We start from the raw sequence: 25,075 nt of genomic DNA, 5'->3' as shown, positions 1-25,075 counted from the left end.
ATAAGGATATCATAGACGGTATGTCAGGCTTGCATTTAAAAAATAATTATATGATATGTGTAAAAAAAGTAATCAAATAATGACCTCTTTTAAAGCAAAAAATATTGTTTACATAGTTCGACCCTTACAACTGCTCCACATGGACGACTTTGGCACATATAGAACTATAATTCTTGGTGGTATTATCTATGCCCTTGTAGTTGTGGATGAATACTCTCTTTATACTTAGACATTATTCTTATATTAGAAAAGAGGTGTGTTTTCTGCCTTTTAAAAACTAGCCATGGTTATCCATAACAAAAAAGGAGTAAGCATTGCATCCATTAGAAGTGATTATGATGGAGAATTCCAAAATGAGGAATTCTAAATTTTTGTAACAAGGACGATACTTTGCATACTTTTTCCACTGTATAAACTCCATAACAAAATGGGGGTAGTCAAGAAGAAAAATAGATCTCTAGAAGAGCTTGCAAGGACGATGCTCATTGAGACAAATCTTCCAAAATACTTCTAGGCCGATGCAGTAAGCCTTGCTTGCTATGACTGACTCTCTCCTTTATCTCAATGTATCCCATCCTGATATCATGTTTGTTGTGTGTCTTTATGCTCATTTTCTAGAAACCCCAAAAGTATCACATATCAGCGTGGTTAAACGCATCCTGAGACATCTCACTGGCATATAACAAATAGGTTTATGGTACCCCAAGGGAGCAGATTATTACTTAGTTGGGTACACTAATTATAATGTTACTGGGTGTAAATTTGATAGAAAAAATATTATATGTAAGTGTCACTTACTTAGGAACTCGGTTATCTCCTGACATAGGAAGAAACAAGCAAGGGTCGCGTTATCCCTTGCTAGGGCATAATATGTTGTTACGGGTAGTTGTTTCTCATAAATTATTTGGATGAAACAACAATTCAGTGATTATAGTGTTAATCTTAAAGTTATCCTGATAAGATGTGACAACACTAGCGTAATATTGTGTCTGACATCTTGTCATCCGAAGAACAAAATTACAATTAGCATCAAAGTAGACACCTTGTTCTGTTTGGGCGTGCTTTAGTATTGTTATTATGCTTAAGATGGAGAATGCCAATGAAGAAGGATAAGTTAACCGACCAACAATTATTGATGTTACTAAGAATTTCGAAAGGTTATAGCTGAAGACCAAGTCAAATTTTATATTGAAGAAAATCTCATGCTTGTTAATATCTTGAGAAAGGTCATGAGAAGAGTATATATGAGATATGAGAATAATGTCTCTACCAATGTCCAAGACAATTAGCAACAAAATTTCAAGAGTTGTAACTTTCATCGTAAAAGAAAAATGGTGAAAGACAAAACCTCAGCCGTTCTTACAGAGGCAAAGGGATCCAATGTCATGAATGCAAATGTTTTGGACACATTCAAGCTAAATGTCGATGTTTTATAAGGAAACAAAGAAAAATTTACAACGTCATCAATGATAGTATATATATAACTATTAGGGTAGAGCCGATTTCTTATCATTTTTTATAGTTGAACAATCTTTCTTGCCTCTCATTATCATAATGATGCCCATCATTGTTCGAGTGCATATATTTTTATTTTTTCAAAAAAAAATGTCTGAGCCCAGGTTCGAATTGGGGACCTCTAGTGTGTAAGACTAGCGTGATAACCAACTACACCACCAAAACACTTATTATTATACTTTCTCATTATAAACATGCTCTACTAAGACATTAACATTTTAAAAAAAATTGAAAATGCATTTTTTATGTAGCAAAAATATCTCAAAAAATTACACATATAAAATTAAATACCCTATGAAAGAAATAGAAAATCGCATAGAGAGACAAATGATCTAATCCAAAATCATCCACCTTCTAAAAAAGAAGTAGATGAATCTTTCATATGCGATAAATGTGACATTAAGATAAAATTTGCGATCTTCAAAAAACCACTTGGCAGTTTCCTAAAGGAAGAGATAACTTGAATATTATATTGGGAAACCAAAGAACTTCCTATAATATAGTCGGTCTTGGCTATGATCCTAATAATAATAATAGTAAGAACTTCACTAATATCTGCAGTGCTAAATCTACATCTCATTGCAAAAACTTAAAATGCAACTAATGTAATAAATAAGATCATATCACTATGTTTTGTTTCATTAGAAAAAACTCATGAAAGCAAACAAAGACATCTTCCTTCATACTTTTATAAAAAAACATTTTGAGCGTAAAATGAAAAATATTTTTGCATCATCACATACTTATGTTTCTGATATAAAATCCAAATATGAGAATATTTATGAAACTATCAATAAGGGACCCAAATAGACATAGTATAATAGCTCACATCCACATGGACCACTTAAGCAAATTGGTCTATAAGGATATCATAGACGGTATGTCAGGCTTGCATTTAAAAAATAATTATATGATATGTGTAAAAAAAGTAATCAAATAATGGCCTCTTTTAAAGCAAAAAATATTGTTTACATAGGTCGACCCTTACAACTGCTCCACATGGACGACTTTGGCACATATAGAACTATAATTCTTGGTTGTATTATCTATGGCCTTGTAGTTGTGGATGAATACTCTCTTTATACTTAGACATTATTCTTATATTAGAAAAGAGGTGTGTTTTCTGCCTTTTAAAAACTAGCCATGGTTATCCATAACAAAAAAGGAGTAAGCATTGCATCCATTAGAAGTGATTATGATGGAGAATTCCAAAATGAGGAATTCTAAATTTTTGTAACAAGGACGATACTTTGCATACTTTTTCCACTGTATAAACTCCATAACAAAATGGGGGTAGTCAAGAAGAAAAATAGATATCTAGAAGAGCTTGCAAGGACGATGCTCATTGAGACAAATCTTCCAAAATACTTCTAGGCCGATGCAGTAAGCCTTGCTTGCTATGACTGACTCTCTCCTTTATCTCAATGTATCCCATCCTGATATCATGTTTGTTGTGTGTCTTTATGCTTATTTTCTAGAAACCCCAAAAGTATCACATATCAGCGTGGTTAAACACATCCTGAGACATCTCACTGGCATATAACAAATATGTTTATGGTACCCCAAGGGAGCAGATTATTACTTAGTTGGGTACACTAATTCTAATGTTACTGGGTGTAAATTTGATATAAAAAATATTATATGTAAGTGTTACTTACTTAGGAACTCGGTTATCTCCTGACATAGGAAGAAATAAGCAAGGGCCGCGTTATCCATTGCTAGGGCATAATATGTTGTTACGGGTAGTTGTTTCTCATAAATTATTTGGATGAAACAACAATTCAGTGATTATGGTGTTAATCTTAAAGTTATCCTGATAAGATGTGACAACACTAGCGTAATATTGTGTCTGACAGCTTGTCATCCGAAGAACAAAATTACAATTAGCATAAAAGTAGACACCTTTTTTTATTATTCCAAAGGGGATAAGTATATTATTAGGGGGAGTAGAGTATACTCTCTACTTATGTGAGGGGGAGTTTGATCACTCAAAATTTTATCTGTTATTATCTTTTACCACCTCCTTGAGAGATGTGTTATAATCATAAAAAGATGGAGAATTTGGATCTATGTGCTTGCAAGTATGAAGCTAATGATCCTGAAGATCCTGATGTTGGCGACGTTCTGGGTGTTTTGATGATGACAATGCTGATGTTGGTTGAAGTCGGTGGTGATATCTTTCCAACTCTTTAATAATGGTGATTAACTTCAATATATCTCAAGTCTCATAAAGTAAAAGATTCAAGGATCTAGTAAAGTACTTATATGATTGGTATTTTTGGCAAAGTGTCGCAACCTGAAAAATGGAATGCGAAAAAAAATAACCGGCGAAGAAAGACAGGAGAGTCGCCACCGTGCGTTATTTATCCCAAAGGAGGGAAAGGAAACGCTCGAAGTAAACCTGGAAAAAGGAAAGGACAAGACAGGGTCTCGCAACCAAATCTTGGGTTCGGGAGTCGATTATGCGAAGGGAAGGTATTAGCACCCCTACGCATCCGTAGTACTCTACGGGATCCACTTTTGTAGTTCTTGTCTAAAGGGTGTGGGTTTATCTAATGTGTTATTTACTAAAAAAGGGGGTCAAAAGAAAATGACTCGCACGGATGTCGCATCCACTACATACGTATCTCATCTGAATATGAGAATCAGAGTCTTGGTAGCTCGGCTACCTATGGGTTAGGGGGAGTGTGTGCTCGGTAAGACATCGCGTCTTATGCCTACGTATCTCATCTGGAATGAGAATCAGAGCAAGCCGTAGTTCGGCTAACTACGGGGTTATGGATTGGGTTTTGGATGAACGACGTTACTACGCAATCTACCGGATGCTCGACCTTTGGAGACTTACTCGCCTGTAGTAGAAGGCGTTAACGTGTTCTTAGGAGAAGAAAAATCAATGAAGGGTTAGGGTTTGGGATGCTCATGCAAAAAGGCAGTCCTTGACGAAGGAACCGCGCTACCTGTGGGGATACGAACACATACAAAACAAACATGTATAAAGTAAATGAGCCAACAAGGCAACCAGAGAATAAATCTCCCAAATGGTGTCCCACGAGAAAAGTGGAATATCCAGCGAGCTATCCCTGCAAAAGTCATGTGAGCCTTCACAAAAACTCAACAAAAGGGTTAGAGTAACAAGATAGGGTAATCAAGAGTTGCCCCCAAATCAAAATGTAACCACATGAATCATGCCCTTTCAATTCACAAAAAGCTCACAAAAAGCAACCAAGGGTAGGAGGCCTAAACCTCTTGTCAAACAGATGCATTAAAAGGGTATCAAAAATTTCAGGTTGAAAGTATAAAGTAGTGGAAATAGGGCAAATCTGATTGGAGAGATCGAATGAAATTGAATTGCCCGGTTGGGTTTGCAGAACAATCTTAGGGTTTATATGAGAGGGAATTGGTTCTTTGCAGATGAGTTTCCTTCAGTCTCTGGAGGTTGCTCTGAACTTTGTTAGCTCTTCTCTCACTATCTTTTTGCTCCAGCCAGGGTAATAGGAATAGAATGGAATTTTGTTTCACTGAAACTCTGAATTTATAACCTGATTTTTGTGGACCTGTGGGCTCAAATGAGAGAGGCCCAAATCCAAAAATTTTCTTTTATTTATTTATTATTATTTATTATTATTATTATTATTATTATTATTTTTCGTTTTTTCGTTTTTTTTTCAAAACACGTGGGCTTCGCCTAGCGAGAATGACAACTCATGAACAAACCTTTGCTCCTTCAAGATTAACGTCTTGACTGACGAATAGACCCCTGTTGGAAGTAACTCAAGTCTTTCCCTTGTGTTGACTGATCATCTAAATAGAACCCACAAAGTGTCCTGGATGATGTTCAAGCTTCTTGGAGCTAATCCCGATTGACATGATGAAATGCAATGTATCTAAAGTTAAATGACCTAAAATTAATGCGTGAATGAGGAGGGCAAATTTTGGGGTGTTACAGCTGCCCCTATTCAGTCATCAGCTAACCCGAGCAGGATGAAAGCGAACAGCTTATCAGACAAACAGGGTGAGCTGTGATTGAATACCAAAGACAGACCGAAAATTTGTGCTCCGAGAACACCACAAAAATGCTGAAATACACCGCGCTGTTTATTTCTCTTCCGATCCTCTGGCTGAATCTGAATCAGTCTTCTGACTTAATCTGGAGTTTCGATCCTCTGGCTGAATCTATACTCAATTTAGTCCTCTAGTTGGATGTTAATTTTGATCCTCGGGCTGGATACGGTTTCAATCTTCTGGCTAGATCTTCTTCGATCTTCTGGCTAGATCTTCTGGCTAGATCTCCTTTGTTTCGATTCTCTGGCTGAATCTATTTTCTTTGATTCTCTGGCTGAATCTACTTCGATCCTCTGGCTAGATCTGAATTGTTTCGATTCTCTGGCTGAATCTATTTCCGGTCTTCGGGCTAGACCTGACTTCGATCTTCTGGCTAGATCTGAATTGTTTCGATTCTCTGGCTGAATCTATTTCCGGTCTTCGGGCTAGACCTGACTTCGATCTTCTGGCTAGATCTGGATTGATTTGATGATAAATTCCCATCATCAGGATCTCGCATCTGAGGCATGCGCTGGTTGACCATCTTTCAGAATCTACAATCTTCAGGTTAGATGTGCAGTTTCGAGAATATCCCACTTTTGGGCTTCGTACATATTCTTCAGGCTAGAACATGTTGTAACGACTCTTCGATTAGACTTTGTTTTTAAATTGCGATCCGCGGGCTGGATCCTCTTGTAAGCTGATTTTCTGTTGAGCTGTCAATCTATTCCTCTAGCCGGCTTGCTGGGGAGATAATGCTCGTAGTCGATTCTCTGGCTGAATCTTCAAAACGAACCTTAGGCTGACTCTTGGGAAAATGATTCTCAGGCTGAATCTTCAAAAATGACCCTCAGGCTGGATCACTGGAAGACGATTCTCAGGCTGAATCTTCGAAATGACCCTCATGCTGGATCACACACACACTTGATCCTCTGGCCGAATCTCATGACTTTGGTTGTAAAGTAATTCTTCAGTCTGCTTGGAAGAACCTGTTTATCAGCTTATGTGTATGCTTGATATGATATGCATGCAAATGCAAATGTTATGCATGGCGTGAAAAGAAATCTGCTTGGGGAAGCAAACTCTGGTAGGGAACAGATCGCTGTATCAATCCTTGAATGCTCTGTGGGGAATGATCCGTCTGCCGGGACCAATGAGCCACCGAAAATAAATCGGCCTTTTTTGAAAAGTTGACCTTGCTGGGGAAGTATCAACTATGGAAACTTTGCTTGGCGAGGCTCTGCGAGGAGAGTCTGTGAGGAAAGCACTTCCTGGGGAAATGTCGTATGAATCGACCTTTGCTGGGGATATGAACTTGCTAATCGTCCTCAAGCTGGGGATTAGAACAAATCTGTTAGAAATAATCTGCTGGGGGAATGAGATGAACACTAGGAACACCACCCTCTTGTCTGTTGGGTATGCGACTACTCCGCTGTTGCTGGGAAGATACAGTCTGGCACTGTCAACTCCGTTGGGGATATATAGTCTGGATACTATCAACTCTACTGGGGATATACAGTCTGGATACTATCAACTCTACTGGGGAACCTGCTCTGCAGAGGAGAGGCTTTGTCAACCGCTTGGGGGTGAGGATTCATGACTTGGCATCCGGTTCCTGTGACCTGTAACCAAAAAATACACGTATGCCCCAGGGGATTACTCGATTTGAATTCACCGTCCGGGATTAAGCACATTCAAAGCAATTTTGACTGTTTTCTTGCGCAAGTCATCTGCAAAAGCCACCATTATATTCAGATGCAATATGTTTCCTCAAGAATTCAGACATCTTTTGCAAACAAATTGATAAATGAAAAGTAAAAAGGCTTTTTAACTGAATTATTCGACTTTTGTTGGTTGAAAAATTTGTGCCAGGAATAGGCGAGTACATCAGGAAGCTGATCCCTGGAAAGAGGCGATCGCTATAAATTGAACAAGAGAAACTATCCTAATGGCAATGTGGAAACAGGGTCCCACTGAGTTTCGACTCTGCTATGGCTCGTATGTCCTCAAGACGCTCTGCTCATCTTGCTTTCTGAAGTGGATGATCAGTCGATCTTTAACCTTCGAAGATTTCCGGATTGAATGAAACGGTGATGTAACACAGGTGAACTCAGATTGCAGTCATTCGCTTATTCCCTAACTTTTGCGTGGACCGCCCTTTTGGGTTTTCGATCCACCGGGATACCCTTTTTTGCCTGAGCCGCCCTTTTGGGTTTTCGACTCACCGGGTGTACATTTTTTATTTTTATATCCCTAATTTTTGCCCGAACCTCTTCATTCCTTTTTTTTTGGTTCGTCGGGGTGCCCTTTTTTTGTCTGGACCATTCTTTTTACTTGTCCAGCGGGTCAATTTATGCGAAGTATTTTTTAACTGCGTCTGAGTTGACAGGGGATGGGAAGTCTTCGCCATCCATGGTTGTTAGCATCAAAGCTCCGTCAGAGAAAACTCTTTTAACCACGTACGGACCCTCGTAGTTCGGTGTCCATTTGCCCCTGTGATCTGTGTTGGGAGGAAGAATTCTTTTGAGTACCAATTCACCGACTTGATACTCCCGAGGGTGCAGTTTCTGATCAAATGCTCTCTTCATCCGTCTCCGATATAGTTGGCCATGGCATATAGCTGCTAGTCTCTTTTCCTCAATTAGGCTCAGCTGATTGTATCGAGAACGGACCCATTCTGCTTCGTCGGGCTTCATTGTTGGTGCAGGGAAAAGTTATTCTGGCACAAAATGGCATATGAACCCCCTCCGGCGTGATCAACACCGCACCAACTCCGCGACCATTGACGTTGACCGCCCCATCAAACATCATAATCCATTTGGATTCAGGGTCAGGCCCCTCCTCCGGGAGTGGTTCCTCGCAATCTTTTGATTTGAGAAACATGATGTCCTCATCAGGAAAGTCGAACCTCATAGGTTGGTAATCATCAATCGGTTGCTCGGCAAGATAGTCTGACAAGACACTTCCTTTGATGGCTTTTTGTGAAGTGTATTGGATGTTATACTCTATCAGCATCATTTGCCACCTAACAACCCTTCCGGTAAACGCTGGCTCTTCAAAAATATACTTGACTTGATCCATCTTTGATATCAATAGAGTCGTGTGAGTCAACATATACTGTCTTAGTCGGCGAGCAGCCCATGCCCAAGCGCAACAAGTTTTCTCGAGCAGTGAGTATCTTTGTTCACAGTCGGTAAACTTTTTGCTAAGGTAGTATATTGCATGCTCTTTTCGACCTGACTCGTCATGCTGACCGAGCACACAACCCATTGACCTTTCTAACACAGTTAATACATGATCAATGGTCTTCCCTCTACTGGAGGCATTAGAATCGGGGCTCCTGCAAATACTCTTTTATTCTTTCAAAGGCTTTCTGACAATCATCATTCCAACTGACCTCTTGCTCTTTTCTCAGCATTTTGAACAATGGCTCGCATGTGGTTGTAAGATTAGATATGAACCTTGAAATGTAGTTCAATCTGCCCAGGAGGCCACGAACCTCTCTTTCTGTTTTAGGTGCAGGCATTTCTTGAAACCTGGCATATCTTGATAGGACTGATCAATCGTTCTTTCACCTCGGCCTGTAGACTGGCCCCGATCTTGATTTCTTTCTTGTCGTCTTCGGTACCAATGTTGACGGTCTCAATCACCTCCTGATAAGGTGTAATAGCTCGGTCCTCCTGTTTCAACAACCTGGCTAACTCTCCAGGCAATTCACAATCTTCCTCAACCCCTTCTTCGGCTTGATAGATAGGATTGTCGAAGTCATACTTGGCCATAGCAGTGTCGTTAGCAGTGAGATCCGGGTGATCATGGTGGAGGATCTTTTTGGGAAGAAAACGAAAAAGAAACATGAAAAAGAAACATTGCCATTTTTGTAAAGTAAAAATAATTGAAAGAAAGAGAACACAAAATTGTTTGCAAAAGTTGTCCTTTATTGATGATGAAAATAATTGCGAAATGTAACTAAATGGATGGCCCTACAGATGAGTCATTACACCTTGGTCAAAGTGTAAGACTTTATTATGCATGTGATAAAAGGAAAAAATAAAAATTACTCTTTCAGTAGAGTAAACCGGACGACTTTTTCAGACGACCAATTGTCGAGCTTTTCTCCCGGGACACACGGGCGAATCCAGCTATCTAAGTCACAGTCACCGTCAGCCTTGTCTTCATCTACAGCATTGACGGTGTGGGGAGAAACCAGACCCCCGCTGGAGAAAGTACCGGCTTCATTCTTCTGAGACCCCGGAGTATACCCCAATCCAAACTTGTCTTCTTTTATGATTGGCTCCACAAATTTGCCCCAGCCTTGGGCATTACCAGCTTTAACCACTTCAACAGCTTGCTTGTATGAAGAGATAGAAGTCCCGACCTTCTCAGACTCAGGTGAAAAGACAGCTTCGGGCACGACCTCGCTGATGTTTATGGCTTCGAAGCCCTGACACAGCATCTCATGCATCTCGCCATCCATCGCCACATACTTAAATGTAGACAGGTGGCTAACAAAAATATCCTCTTCACCACAGACAGTGACGATCTGACCTTCTAGTCCATATTTGAGCTTCTGGTGGAGAGTAGAAGTAACAGCACCGGCAGCATGAATCCAGGGACGACCTAGCAGACAACTATAGGCAGGCTGGATATCCATCACATAAAAGGTACTCTTGAATACCTGTGGTCCAATCTTAACTGGCAACTCAACTTCGCCACAGACAACTCGCTTAGAGCCATCAAAAGCCCTCACAACTAAATTACTTGGCTTCAGGGTGGCGTCATCACAATCCAACTTCATCAAGGCTTTCTTTGGAAGAACATTCAGAGAAGAGCCTGTATCAACCAAGACATGGGAAAGCATCGTCCCTTTGCATTCCATTGTGATATGCAAGGCTTTGTTGTGATTCCTGCCCTCAGACGTCAGGTCATAATCGGTGAAACCTAGCGCATGGCTAGTGTGTACATTCGAAACTACCGACTCCAGCTGGTTAACAGTTATCTCTAGTGGAACATAGGCCATATTCAGTACTTTCAACAAGGCTGCTCTGTGCGCCTCAGAGCACATCAATAGTGAGAGAATGGAGATCTTTGAGGGTGTCTGATTTAGCTGGTCGACTACCTTGTAGTCACTTTTCTTGATAATCCTCATAAACTCATCCACTTCCTTCTCGAATGCGGTCTTAGGAGGAGCTTCCTCGGTAGTAACCTCTTCGGTGGATACCTGTTTTCCTTTAGCCTTGGCAGCTGCCTCAGCTTCAGCATTCGTGCGCAATATTGATGGTGCAAATAGGCGTCCACTGCGAGTGAAGCCACCAATTCCTCCAACATTGTCTACAGCGGAGCTACCAATGTCAATGTCTTCTTCGTTAACTTTCTGCCCCTGGCAGTAGATATCAGCCCCATAGTGCCACGGGATAGCACTGTCTTTCTCATACGGAACAGGTCCTGGTACCGTGATGGTGACCAGACCAATCAAAGTCGGTTGAGGGTTGTCAGAGTAAATTGGTGTTGGACTTTCTGGGAAATATATTGTCATCGGAGCGGGTCTCTCGGGAACATATATTTCTTCAGGAGTGAAATAAAACGTTACTGTCGACACATCATTCTTCACTGGACGAGTCTGATCGAACTGAAGACAACCTTCATCCATCAGTTGCTGAATACCCTTTCTCAAACTGTCACATCCGTTCTCGGCAGCTTGACAATTTCCGCACTCTTCCCCACAGCCCGGGAAAATCTGTCCTTTCAAAAGTCGGTCTTTAACTACTGATAGCGAAGTCTTCACTTTAGCCACATCAGAAACCAAATTCAAAGTTTCCCCACTATCAACAGCATTAATCCTCTGCCCGCCGTGAGCTGGCATCAGGTTTTGGATAACATTAGGCACCGGAGAAAAATTGATGGCCTGGGCATCTCTCAAATCTTGTACCTTTAGCTGGAGAGCCTTGCAATTATCTGTAGTATGGCCAGGTGTGTTGGAGTGAAAAGAACATCTGGCGTTGACATCATAACCTCTAGGCAGATTGTTGGGATCGACCGGTGGGGCCAGAGTTCTCAACGTAACCAGATTCATGTCAATCAGCTTGGGAAGTAATCCAGAATAAGGCATTGGGATTGGCTCAATGACCCGGTCCGTTTGCCTTGGACGTTGTTGATAGTGTCTCTGCTGACCTGGATTACCTCCTTGTTGTTGATTGTTGTACCTGGGTTGCTGTTGCGGATGATACTGCGGTTGAGGAACATGTGTTGGAATAGTGACTACGGCCACTTGATCTTGATAATAATTAGGGCGTCCTCTGCCCCTGCCTCTGCCGGCATATACAACGCTTGTCTCACCTTCTCTTCTTCGCTGACCGTTACCAGCAAACGGTTTCTTGGGAACTGACGAGTTGGAAGCACTGTTGTCTTGAATTCGGCCCATCTTCAACAGACTCTCGATCCTTTCTCCAGCAATCACTATCTCTGCAAAGTTGATTGACGGGCAAGCAGTCAATCTCTCGATATAATTGCCTTGAAGAGTGTTCATGAACATGTCCGCCATTTCTCTTTCAGACATAGGGGGTTGGACGATGCAACAATCTGTCTCCAACGCTGAACATATTCTCTAAAGGTTTCCTTGGAAGTCTGAGACATTCCTTGCAACAAGGTCCGATTTGGAGCCATGTCCAAGTTGTATTGATATTGCTTGATAAAAGCCTCTGCCAAGTCTTTCCAGCTCTTGATGGTGGTGCAAGACAAATGAGAATACCATTCACGAGAAGCTCCAGTTAGACTGTCTTCAAAATAGTACATCCACAGCTTTTCATCTTCCGTGTGAGCTCCCAACCTTCCCAAATAAGATTGGAGATGAGTGCGTGGGCAAGAAGCCCCGTTGTATTTCTCAAAAGTAGGGGGTTTGAACTTGTGAGGGATCCTTACTCCCTGAACCAGACCAAGATTGGTGACATCAAAACCTAAGGAATTTTGAGACTCCAAAGATTTGAGCTTCTCAGCAAGCTCATCCATACGGCGAGTGGTCTCGAGGGCTTCGTCGTGCAAAGAGAATTGATCATACTGATAATCTTCAGTAACGGGGCGCCCGTTAATCCGAATTCCTTGATTCACATTGTACCTTCCGCCAATACCATTTCCGACATTCCCCGTGTTGCCAATATCACCCGAGTTTCCATCAACATTTGCGTTACCCGCGTTTCCAGTGTTCACAGGGTTATCAGCATTCCCAGGGTTACCAGGGTTCCCAGGGTTACCAGGGTTCCCCTCAACACTTGGTATTTCCACCTCTGGATCGGGCCTCGGTTGCTCAACCAATTCCCTCAGCTTTTCTTGGCCTTCTGCCATACCAGTCATCAATGTCATGAACTGATCCATCCTTTCACGCATATCAGCCAGTTCTTTCTGTATATGGTCCATTGCTAGTCGTGGACGGTTTTCCTTGGTCGGGTACCTGTGGACTCGCTTGGGACCAATAATGCCACAGACAGGGAACAAACATTAGACACTGCGGTGAGACCTGCAAAACAAACAAGAGTTAGTATGCATGGTATGCGATGCACTGCTTATTCAATTTTAACCCCCCCTAAAAAGGGAATACCCTGCAAATGAATAAGCATGAGATGTTGGATGCAAATATGCGAATGATGTTATGCAATACAATGGCATGTCAATCAGGATGGCTAGATCCGCTTGAACATCTGTCAGGTTGCATTGCCTGGAGAGAAATTAAGAGGATCAAGTAAAGCACACCAAACAAAGGTCATGGGATGGATCATGTTATCCTTAATATCAACCATCCATTTTTGGTGGATTATGGTTTACACCTTATCAACACCCAAGTTTCATTGATATTAAGGATACCTGAACAGATCAACCATGAATCAAGGGTTTGTTGCAAGTCACGAGCATGGAGTTTAGGTTAAGAACCACCCAAAGGGAGTGTACTAAGGTTTAAACCTGCCAAACATGTTCTACAAAAAGGTTCCCATAGTCATAATCCCATCTTTCGGATATTATCAGAGGAACGACTACTCGTATTCCAAAAATATTCTTAAGAGAGACTCTTATGAGTGTAGTATCGCGTAACAATCGTATCAAATCTTACACTTGAACGACTTTCGCACTACATCCTACGAATAGGCCAAGATGGGTTTGGTAAACTAAGGTCCTTGGCTTCTAAGGTCTATATTGGAAAAAGTAATGTCTAACCACAACTTACTTGTGTGACATTATTGATCTCAACATGACCTCCACCAAGTGAATGGGCTTGCAAGTCAACTTGCTAAGGAATAACTCCAATCAAGTCAACAAGACTATGCCATTCTCCTATCTTAATTGCACTCGAGTCCGGGTACAAAACTCATCTCACAAACAGAACCAGCAGATACGGCAGTCATATGTACACAATGCAATAAAGCAGGTAAATGCTGAAAGATAAATAACTGTACAAAAGAATAAACACCCAATAAACAAACACCCTACAAAAGCTAGGAGGGACTCGCTTAGGGAAACCGTTCTCCCCAGCAGAGTCGCCAGCTGTCGCAACCTGAAAAATGGAATGCGAAAAAAAACAACTGGCGAAGAAAGACAAGAGAGTCGCCACCGTGCGTTATTTATCCCAAAGGAGGGAAAGGAAACGCTCGAAGTAAACCTGGAAAAAGGAAAGGACAAGACAGGGTCTCGCAACCAAATCTTGGGTTCGGGAGTTGATTATGCGAAGGGAAGGTATTAGCACCCCTACGCATCCGTAGTACTCTACGGGATCCACTTTTGTAGTTCTTGTCTAAAGGGTGTGGGTTTATCTAATGTGTTATTTACTAAAAAAGGGGGTCAAAAGAAAATGACTCGCACGGATGTCGCATCCACTGCATACGTATCTCATATGAATATGAGAATCAGAGTCTTCGTAGCTCGGCTACCTATGGGTTAGGGGGAGTGTGTGCTCGGTAAGACATCGCGTCTTATGCCTACGTATCTCATCTGGAATGAGAATCAGAGCAAGCCGTAGTTCGGCTAACTACGGGGTTATGGATTGGGTTTTGGACGAACGACGTTACTACGCAATCTACCAGATGCTTGACCTTTGGAGACTTACTCGCCTGTAGTAGAAGGAGTTAACGTGTTCTTAGGAGAAGAAAAATCAATGAAGGGTTAGGGTTTGGGATGCTCATGCAAAAAGGCAGTCCTTGACGAAGGAACCGCGCTACCTGTGGGGATACGAACACATACAAAACAAACATGTATAAAGTAAATGAGCCAACAAGGCAATCAAAATAAATCTCCCAAATGGTGTCCCACGAGTAAAGTGGAGTATCCAGCGAGCTATCCCTGCAAAAGTCATGTAAGCCTTCACAAAAACTCAACAAAAGGGTTAAAGTAACAAGATAGGGTAATCAAGAGTTGCCCCTAAATCAAAATGTAACCACATGAATCATGCCCTTTCAATTCACAAAAAGCTTACAAAAAGCAACCAAGGGTAGGAGGCCTAAACCTCTTGTCAAACAAATGCATTAAAAGGGTATCAAAAATTTCAGATTGAAAGTATAAAGTAGTGGAAATAGGGCAAACCTGATTGGAGAGATCGAATGAAATTGAATTGCCCGGTTGGGTTTGCAGAACAATCTTAGGGTTTATATGAGAGGGAATTGGTTCTTTGCAGATGAGTTCCCTTCAGTCTCTGGAGGTTGCTCTGAACTCTGTTAGCTCTTCTCTCACTATCTTTTTCCTCCAGCCAGGGTAATAAGAATAGAATGGAATTTTGTTTCACTGAAACTCTGAATTTATAACCTGATTTTTGTGGACCTGTGGGCTCAAATGAGAGAGGCCCAAATCCAAAATTTTTCTTTTATTTATTTATTTATTTATTTATTTTCGTTTTTTTTTTTTTCGTTTTTTTTTCAAAACACGTGGGCTTCGCCTAGCGAGAATGTCAGCTCATGAACAAACCTTTGCTCCTTCAAGATTAACATTTTGACTGACGAATAAACCCATGTTAGAAGTAACTCAAGTCTTTCCCTTGTGTTGACTGATCATCTAAATAGAACCCACAAAGTGTCCTGGATGATGTTCAAGCTTCTTGGAGCTAATCCCAATTGACATGATGAAATGCAATGTATCTAATGTTAAATGACCTAAAATTAATGCGTGAATGAGGAGGGCAAATTTTGGGGTGTTACACAAAGGAACTGAAAAGCTTCATAGTTATGAAAAAGAGAAAATATGAAAGCCTGTCTGATCGTTTGTGTATGAGTGGCCAAAGTCTAATAAAAGTAAGAAAGTACCTTCTAAGATATTGAGACAAATCACATATACACACACCTACAATGTTTTTAAGGCCTCTCCTTTCTTGATAAAATCACCTAAAAATGTTTTTTAGGTGTACCTTATTGACTTATTCAAACTAAATGATCGATTAGACCATTAACCTAATCGACTAGATCATGCTTGGTTGATTCTAAAATTTATTGGAAAAATCTATTAATGATTGGTAATAATTGTATATCAAAACCTTCCATTTTTCATTAATAATCAATTATTTTGGGTCTCTAGTCCATTAGCCTAATCGATTATCCTATTAATTTGGCATATGGATTGATTTCTTTTTGGGCCACATTTTAACCTATATAAAGGATACCTCTCCTAATTCAAAATCACACTAGAATTAGGATTTTTAGTATTTATAAACATTTTATTACTCTTTTCTCTCTCAACCCCCTCTCTCTCTCTCTCAATATTTTCTTTCACCAAAGTTGCCTCAGTGTCTTGTGAGTGAAAACCACTTATAAGAAAAGTGTCTTATTAGTGTCGTGCCATTTTTTATTTCAAGAGTGTGATACTCTTGAATGATCAAGTTTCGTTCTTGAGATCAATAATTTTAAATCTTTGTTTGGTTATTGAACTCAACATCTAAGAGTTCTATTTCATTTTTGTGATTAGCTGGTAAAATCTCTACATGGTTCATAAGATCATCCAATGGAAAATCTCTCTTTTGGTTGGGGGATAAGTTAGTGTTAAATCTCTCAATTTAATTACATTAAAGGATCGTGGGTATAACCTGTAAAAGTTGAATATTTTTAGTGAACTCTCAAGAAGATCTCTCGGGGACAAGACTAGGCCAATATTCGACTGAACCTGTATAAATCTCAGAGTCATCTCTCTAACCCCTTGTCTTTAATCATGTCATTTACACTATTGTTTTTATTTCTTTCTACTACTTTTGTCTCTGATTTTATCAATACTAACACACGTTATTTTTAAGTAATAAAACCTTTAAATTAATCAAGGTTTTTAAATACCACAATTCATCCCCCTATTGTGCTTGGATTCAATTATCCAACAATTACAGCTGGTTGGCATATTTTTGTAGGTAACATGTTTAGCAAGATGTCTCAAATGTTTTTGAGAGATCCTGGTACTCCTTTCCACTATTACACTTATTGGAAATGAAATTTTGTTCTTAAGGGGACATATGTTGGACCAGATGCTTAAGCCAATGTGTTCAACATCTTAAACTTAAATTGACAGATAAGATAAAATAAGATGATAAATCATGTAGAAATAAAAGGACACAAATAATTATTAACATAGTTCAGTGCAAATAACACATACGTCTGGGGGGATTCCAAGCAAACAAAGGAAATTCACTATTCAATAGAAATAGTACAAAGTGTCTTCGATGAACAACCCCTTGTTTACTGCCCATCTTCTTAATTCTACCCCGTGTATTTCTATTTAGGAATCCTATTAAATATGAGAAATCCTCTCACTTTATCTCAATCACTAACCTTAGTGATCACTATAATAATTAGAATATTGAATGTTGAATTACAACTCAACTTACAAACCAAACGTTATGCCTTTAGACATGAATGTGGGTGCTAGAGTGGTGCACAAACAAAAACACAAACAAAATACTCAAAAATAGAAACCCTAACACAAATATATTCTATACATGCACACCTCAAACATTAGGTTTGAGTTTCCTTAAATAAAAATGTAATCTTCTGGGCTTTTCTCCAATGAGCATAATGAAGGTGGCAAGAAACACAAGAAATGGGGGTTTGAATTGGGTTTCCAATATCAAAACTTTTAGTTCCTAAAGCCTTCAAAGATAGAACAAGAACAAAAATAAAAAAAACAATTATTTTTATCTTGGTTTACTGTTAACTAAGTTAGTCCAGTCCACCCGCTAAGGTGATTTTGCCTTATACACAAGGACTTAATCCACTATAATCAACTGATTATAGACACACTAAGACTAACCGTCAATGTCTTCTCGACTAATTTTAACTATACCCTAGTCACTCAAGGAATACAAACTCAATAAATGAGATTACAAGAAATGAGTTTATAAGATTGCTTCTAAGAAAGAAGATTACACAAATTTCAGTATAAAGTATTTATCACACAATAACGAACAAAATATCTATGTGTGTTTTCTTTTCTTTATACACAATAATATTGTTCATGTAAATGATGAACTGTATAACTTCGTGAATTAGAAGCAATTAACTTCGTGAAAAATTAGCTTCATGAGAAAAAATAGCAACTTGTTCATTCTTCCAAGTCTCATTTATATAGGCAATGAAAATATCTGTTGTAGGGTAGAATTGGAATACCAAAATGCGGCCGTATCCTTGCATAACAATTTGAAAAATGGGAGGAAAAATGGTACAATAGTACAGTCCTTAGCCCACAAAATCAACATAGTGGAAGGAATATTTAATCTTGTACTGTGTACTATTTTCCTTATGCAAAACCTTTTGATCTTATCTTCTAATCTTCAGAGGCTTCTATATGAATGTTGTTGAAGTATGTTTAGAAAGATAAAAAACATGGTTGAGAGAAACTTCAGAACTTTGGTCTTTAAAGTCTTGACATAGTTCCTCATAACCTGGTCTTTAGAGTCTTCAGAACTTGGTCTTCAGAGTCTTCAGGACTTGAGAATGCAAAATCTTGAGAGCTTGATAAATCTTCAGAGGCTCTTCTATCTGAGTCACAGTCAGAAGCTTTAGCACAAATGTTCATCAAAACCGCTGTCTAAGAGCGTTCTAGAACTTAACATAATCTTGTAAAGCGCACTTTTGTATCTCTTCAGAGCCAAACTATAGTGAGTCTAGAATCTGATGACATCGCACACTAAATCTTCAAAATCAGAACCTGTTAGCAAAAGCTACACACTAGACAAAACCATTAGGGTACAACATTGTTCTATAAAAAACAGTGTATTGTTATCATCAATACTAAAGGCAAGTTGCATAACCAAATATTGTTTTTATAATCTCCTTCTTTTTTATAATGACAAAACCATGTATTTTGATGAACAATTTTTACTAGGTTTAAATCACATAAAAACAATAAAGTGAGGTTTTTAAGCTCCCCCTGAATTTTCTATTATTAAAATTATTTTTCAACTTAGAATTTCAGAGTTAGATTTCGAAGCTCCCCTTGGATTTAAGACTTAAAATAATCTTAACATATAAAATATCTAAATCAACATGAAAGAAATAACTTCCCATAACGCAAATGCCTAGTTACAGAAGAATTTAACTTCAGAATTGACTTTGTTTGAGTATCAAAAAGTTTGGTTATCAGCCTTGTATCAGAGCTTGATTTGTCAGAACTTGTATACGCTTAGTTATTATCAGAGCTTGTATATGCCTGATTCAGAACTTGAATACACCTGGTTAACTTGAACTCAAATCAACTTGGTTAATGTCTTATGAAGAAAAATCTTAACTCCTGAAAAGCCTGGTTAACTAGAAGCATGATGAACTGATTTAAAGTTCTCAGAATAGTTAATCAGATTCAAAAGTAAGAATATTAAAGACAAATGTTTGGGTGTCAGAATCAAAAATAGGTATATCAAAATCATATCACTCTTCTCCCCCTTTTTCATCAATAAAAAATAAATAAATATACAAAGTAAAAACCAAACAAAACTTTATTTCATTGAACAAATGCAAGGTACAAAAGCCAAAATGAAAAAAAAACTTAGAAACTAAGAAAGCAACAAGTTTTAAAAACTAAGGTTTAATAAGGGGGTGGACGTCTAGATAATATAGCATGAAACATCCCTTCAATCTTGTTGTTTGTTCTAGCGTGTGCTTTGAACATTTCATCCTGCTTATCCAACCTTTCTTTGACGATAACATTCTCAACCTTGAGCTCTTATAAGGTCTTCAAAATGACTTCTTCAGATGCCAGAGTCTTTGCTGCTCTGAATACACTGCCAACCTCAAAAGTCTTCTCCGAAATAGAAAGATTCACCTCTTCATATAGAGTTTCTTGAGGAGGAGGAATCACTTCTGGTGCATGGATAAGAAGTGTTGGAGGGACCTTCTAAAGAAAAGGGTCAACAATACCAGAGAATCTGGCATGGAAGTTCCTTTGAGTATCCCTTAAGCACAAAAGTTCCAACTCCTTAGAACTGAAGTCAATCCATCTTCTGAAGTTGCTACACAAAGTACACACTTTAGAGAGGTTTACATTAGAGGTTCAAACTTCAGTGAGAATGTTCATTCTAGCAACAACCTCACTTTTAAAGTGTATTAACAATTCATCCAATGGTGTGAGATGGATGTTGGTTTGAAAGGGGGTTTGGTCAGAATAGAGACAAGGTGTTCTATCAGGGCCGACAATGATCTCAACATATGACTCAATATCAGAATCATTATGTTCTAATTATGCAATGAGAGCTTCAGAGTCATAGGGTTCATAGTGAATGGTGTTTTCTGGTGTTGGTTTTCAGACGAAGTTGGTGAAAGAGGTTTTTTTGGTTGACTAAGTTGTTATGGTTGAGGTGGTGGTATGATAGTGGATGTAAGGGGTTCATAAGGTGATGGTGTGGGTAGTGGAATAGTAAAATTTGGATTAATAGTTTGGGAAGCAGAAACATGTGGATTAATAGTTATGGGAGTTGTTTGACGAGGATTGGTTATACAAACAAAAGTATTTGGATTGTTGGTAGATGAAGGGATAATTTTAGATGGAAAAGATGAATTGTTATCAACAAATTGACAATCAGTTTTAGAAGGGACAAACTTACTTAAGACAGTTCCAACAAAAGGAGTAGCAACATCAGTTATGGGTTCTTCAGCAGAAGTATCCTGAAGCCTCCTAGCAGAACTAGAAGCCTTAGCCTTCTTAGCAGTTCCACCAAAGTGCTTCTTAAACTTCTTCCTTTTCCTCGGAAGTTTAGACGCCCTGTTTTGGGCACTTGCTTGATAACTATCAAGGTAGTCTATCATAACATTTAGAGGATCGTGCATTGTGAATGGAGGTTCACCTTTCTCCCTGAAGCAATATTATAGAGAACATATTGCTGATCACCATTAATGTAGTCTGCAGAATTTGTTGGCTTTTTGTGATGAACACATCCTAGAAGAATTCTGGCCCAGATCCTCAGATGAGGTAGAAGATCCTTCATCTTGTTGGAGTGAACTCCAAAAGTGAAAATCACTTTTGAAATTTCAATGAGATCATACCTTTTCTCCACCATCTAATTACATCCCATTCTAGACCCATCATGTCCAATGAGTTTGGCAATCAATTTCTCAGTTATGACAAACTTCTTTCCCATAATAAAGGAAGTAACTTGAAAAACTAAAGTCTTGGCATGAATCCAAAATTCTCTAACCAGGTGAAAGAAAACTGAACCTTGGAGATGATCAAAACACTTCTCCCAGCCTTGAATATCTACAACACTCAAGAGGTTAAAACCATTGTCTTTTAGATTCTCGAAATCAACCATGAGTTCACAAAGGACTTCCAATTTGTTTACAGGAGTAGTTAATGTGAGTTCAAGAGTCTTATAAGGTTCTTCATAGAACACATCTTGAGCAGATCCCGAAGAAAATTTTAAAGAATTGGTTTGAAGAAGATGAGGAGTTTGTTGTTGTTGTTGTTTTGATGACAAAGATAAAGTAAGTTATTGTTGAGCTTGTTCTTGAGATTATGCCATTTTTGATGAAGAACAATGGTTTGGGTTGCAGAGAGTTTTTAGGATTAAAAGAGAGAAAGTGTAGGAAGTGAATGTAGAGAAAGTGTATGAAGTGAGTGAAATGAGTTTCTATAAGGATTTTGCGATCATGAATAAAATCTTGAATAGTGCATAAAATTTGAAAAGGGGTAAAGCGTGAAGATTTTACCTAATCCCAAGAAATTTATTCACCCAATGTGTCACTCAATTGTTCCGAAGAGGTTCATTTTTCTAAGACAACTGTCTTTAAAATTGTTCCATTAGTCAAGATTGATTGACAACTAATTAATGCAAAAACTATTTAGTATTCAAAATATAGAATGTTTAACCAAACAAGTTCTGACTGGATACTTCTGAACTTATGAAACTTTCTCACTTTAGAAGAGTCAAATGTTCAAAGTCAAAATATCTCAGAGTCCCATTAACCATTCTGAGAAATTAAACATTTTAAGATAATCATCTTTTCCATTATGGACATAAATCCATTTTAAATTCTTCAGCATGAAAATAAATCTATCTTCAACAAGGGTTTTGTAAAGATATCAGCCCATTGATAGAACCTAAAGCTTCCAATGGTCATCGATTCATCCTAGTTACTATTGATTACTTCAGGAAGTGGTTCGAAGCTGCTTCATTTGCCAATGTCACTCGACAAATGGTTACTCGGTTTATCAAGAAAGAGATGATTTGTCGCTATGGAATTCCTAGCAAGATCATCATTGACAATGCCAATAATCTCAACAACAAAATGATGAAGGAGTTGTCTGAAGAATTTAAGATCGAGCACCACAAGTATTTACCATATCGACCCAAGATGAATGGTTCCGTAGAAGCAGCTAATAAGAACATCAAGAGAATCGTCTAGAAAATGGAAAAACATATAAAGATTGGCATGGGATGCTACCTTTTTCTCTGCACGATTACAGAACCTCGGTTTGTACGTCCATTGGGGCAACTCCATACTGATTAGTGTATGGGATAGAGGTCGTTCTACCAATTGAAGTTGAGATTCCTTCACTCAGGGCAACTCCATACTCTTATGTCAAAGAATGCGGAGGAAGCTAAAGTCATTATTGACCGGATGGCACTCAATGATCGTCAAAGTCAACATGACTGTAGTCCTTCACAACGTAAACCAGGAGTTCTTGAGTTAAATACCAATGATGCCATTCTTGCTCAAAACAAGCTACTTTCTCAACAAGTGGAGTTGCTTACTCAACAAATGGCCAAGCTTCCACAACAAATGAAGGAAATTCAAGGGTCTCAAGTTCGACATCAAGTAGCATGTTGCGAATTATGTCAAGGAGATCATCCAACCGGTTTTTGCCCTCCGCTAGAAGAATTGAGTTATGTGAACAATCAAAATCAAGGCTATCAAAGACAACCTCCCAACAACTCATATCCAAGAAACAATCAAGGTTATTAACCATCAAGGTTCAATAACCAAAATTTTCAGCAACAAAGTCCTTATCAACACCCAAACTCTCAAGGACAACAATCGCAAGGAGGAAATTCAAAGCTAGAGGACACTCTTCAACAATTCATGCAAGCTTCCATGGCAAATCAGAAGAGCAATGAGGCAGCAATCAAGAATTTGGAAAATCAAGTAGGCTAACTTGCGAAGCAATTGTCGGAACAAAACGCGGGATCTTCCTTTTCCGCTAACACTCAAACTAATCCAAAGGAGCATTGTAAAGCAATTGTCACGAGGAGCGGTAAAGAGTTGACAAGTGGAAAAAGTGAGGAGATTATAGTAGAGAATGAGATGGGTGTTGTATATGAAAATGATGGTGTGGATTGTGGAAAGGAGAAAGTGGCAGGAACTGTTCAGTTCGCGCCGCGATCTCCCTTCGCGCCGCGAAAAAAGCAGAACCAACAATTGATAGCAGAACAACAGTGTGAAGCGGAAATGAAGAAGGAAATCGAACCGAGAAAGAAGAAAAAAAGAGACAAAAGAGTGAATGTCATTCCAGTTCAACATCTACCCTATCCGCACACACCATCAAAGAAGGATAATGCTAGACACTATGCACGGTTTATGGACATATTCAAACAACTTCAAATAAATATTCCATTTGCCGATGCATTAGAGCAAATGCCACGGTATGCAAAGTTCATGAAGGATATTCTCACAACGAAAAGAAGACATGTGGAAGACGAGACAATCTTGCTTGATGCATGTTGTAGTGCCATCATTCAAAAAAACTCTCCCAAGAAAGGAATCCGATCCGGGCCGAGTCGTTTTACCGGTAACCATTGGAGACACCTACATTGGTAATGGCTTGATTGACTTGGGATCTAGCATTAATTTAATCCCCCTATCCATTGTTAAAAGATTGGGAAATGTTGAGATCAAATCTACAAGGATGACTTTACAACTAGCTGATAAGTCTACCACTTCACCATATGGAGTTGCTCAAGACATGTTAGTGAAGGTGGACAAATTCTTGTTTCCGGTAAATTTTGTGATAGTAGACATGGATGAGGATCGTGATGTTCCTCTAATTCTTGGAAGACCATTCATGAAAATGGCCCGAATGATGATTGACATTGATGATGGACTAATGAAAGTAAGGATGCAAGATGAAGAGGTAGCCTTCAATCTTTTTGAAGCCAAAAAGCATCCTAATGATAAGCATGATTCTTTCCGAATCGATGCCACCAAGGAGGAACTAGTGGAGATCGCAAACCAGGTTCATGTTTCTAATCCATCAGAGAGATCTCTTATCGGAGTCTACAAAGTTTCGACCGAAAATGAAGGAAGAGATATGGAAGTAATGTTGCATGAATTAGATTCTTGTGGAGAACTTAGTTATCATGAAGAGACAAACGAAGGCGTGGATATGACAAATAAAGTGGAAGAGCCAAAACTAGAGCCACACTTGAAGTATGTGTTCCTTGGTGATGATTGTACTAAACCGGTGATCATTAGAAATACCTTGTCCACAAAAGAGGAGAATTAATTGATACCAGTGCTGAAAAAGAAGGAAGTTGTCGAACTATTGGAGGCCGGGATGATTTGTCCTATCTCCGATAGTGAATGGGTGAGTCTGATGCAAGTAGTTCCGAAAAAGGGTGGTATCGAATTTTATCGAAGGTTCATCAAGAACCTCTTGAAGACAACAAAGCCCTTGAGTAAGTTGCTCAACAAAGCCGGACCGTGAAGCTAATCATTGAACCGTCGAGCTCTAAACGTCGTTAAACAAAGCGCTTGTTAGGAGGCAACCCAACGTTGTAAGTCTGCATTTTAAATTTTCTCAGTTCTGCTGTTATGATATTTTGTTGTGTCTTTTATTGTGAAACTTGAGTTCTGTCCACTGCAAATTAATTTTTTCAGAAATTCCTTCAGTTCGCCCCGCGATCATCTTTCGCCCCGCGAACTGAATGGAAAGCTTCAGTTCGCGCCGCGGACAAAGTTCGCCCAGCGAACTGAGCGTGGCAGAACCACTTAAGTTCTGTTTAGGTTATTTTTAGTTTACTCTTATTTTCACAAACTGAATTTTTTCTTCAACAACCCCACTACCCCAAGTCCAAAACTCAAAATTTTTT

The 25,075-nt window shown here is 39.1% G+C and overlaps 1 non-coding gene across 1 annotated transcript; it reads right to left on the bottom strand.

Moving 5' to 3' along the window:
- Window positions 1–1,606: 1,606 nt before the first annotated feature.
- Window positions 1,607–1,680, bottom strand: TRNAV-UAC (transfer RNA valine (anticodon UAC)). Its single transcript has one exon. It is a non-coding gene; the product is annotated as a tRNA-Val (tRNA).
- Window positions 1,681–25,075: the final 23,395 nt, after the last annotated feature.

The sequence above is a fragment of the Lathyrus oleraceus genome, chromosome 7, assembly GCF_024323335.1.
Source record: "Lathyrus oleraceus cultivar Zhongwan6 chromosome 7, CAAS_Psat_ZW6_1.0, whole genome shotgun sequence".
Taxonomy (NCBI): Eukaryota; Viridiplantae; Streptophyta; class Magnoliopsida; order Fabales; family Fabaceae; genus Lathyrus; species Lathyrus oleraceus.
Note: the sequence above shows the minus strand (reverse complement) of the source record. Positions and strands in the feature narration are given on the sequence as shown.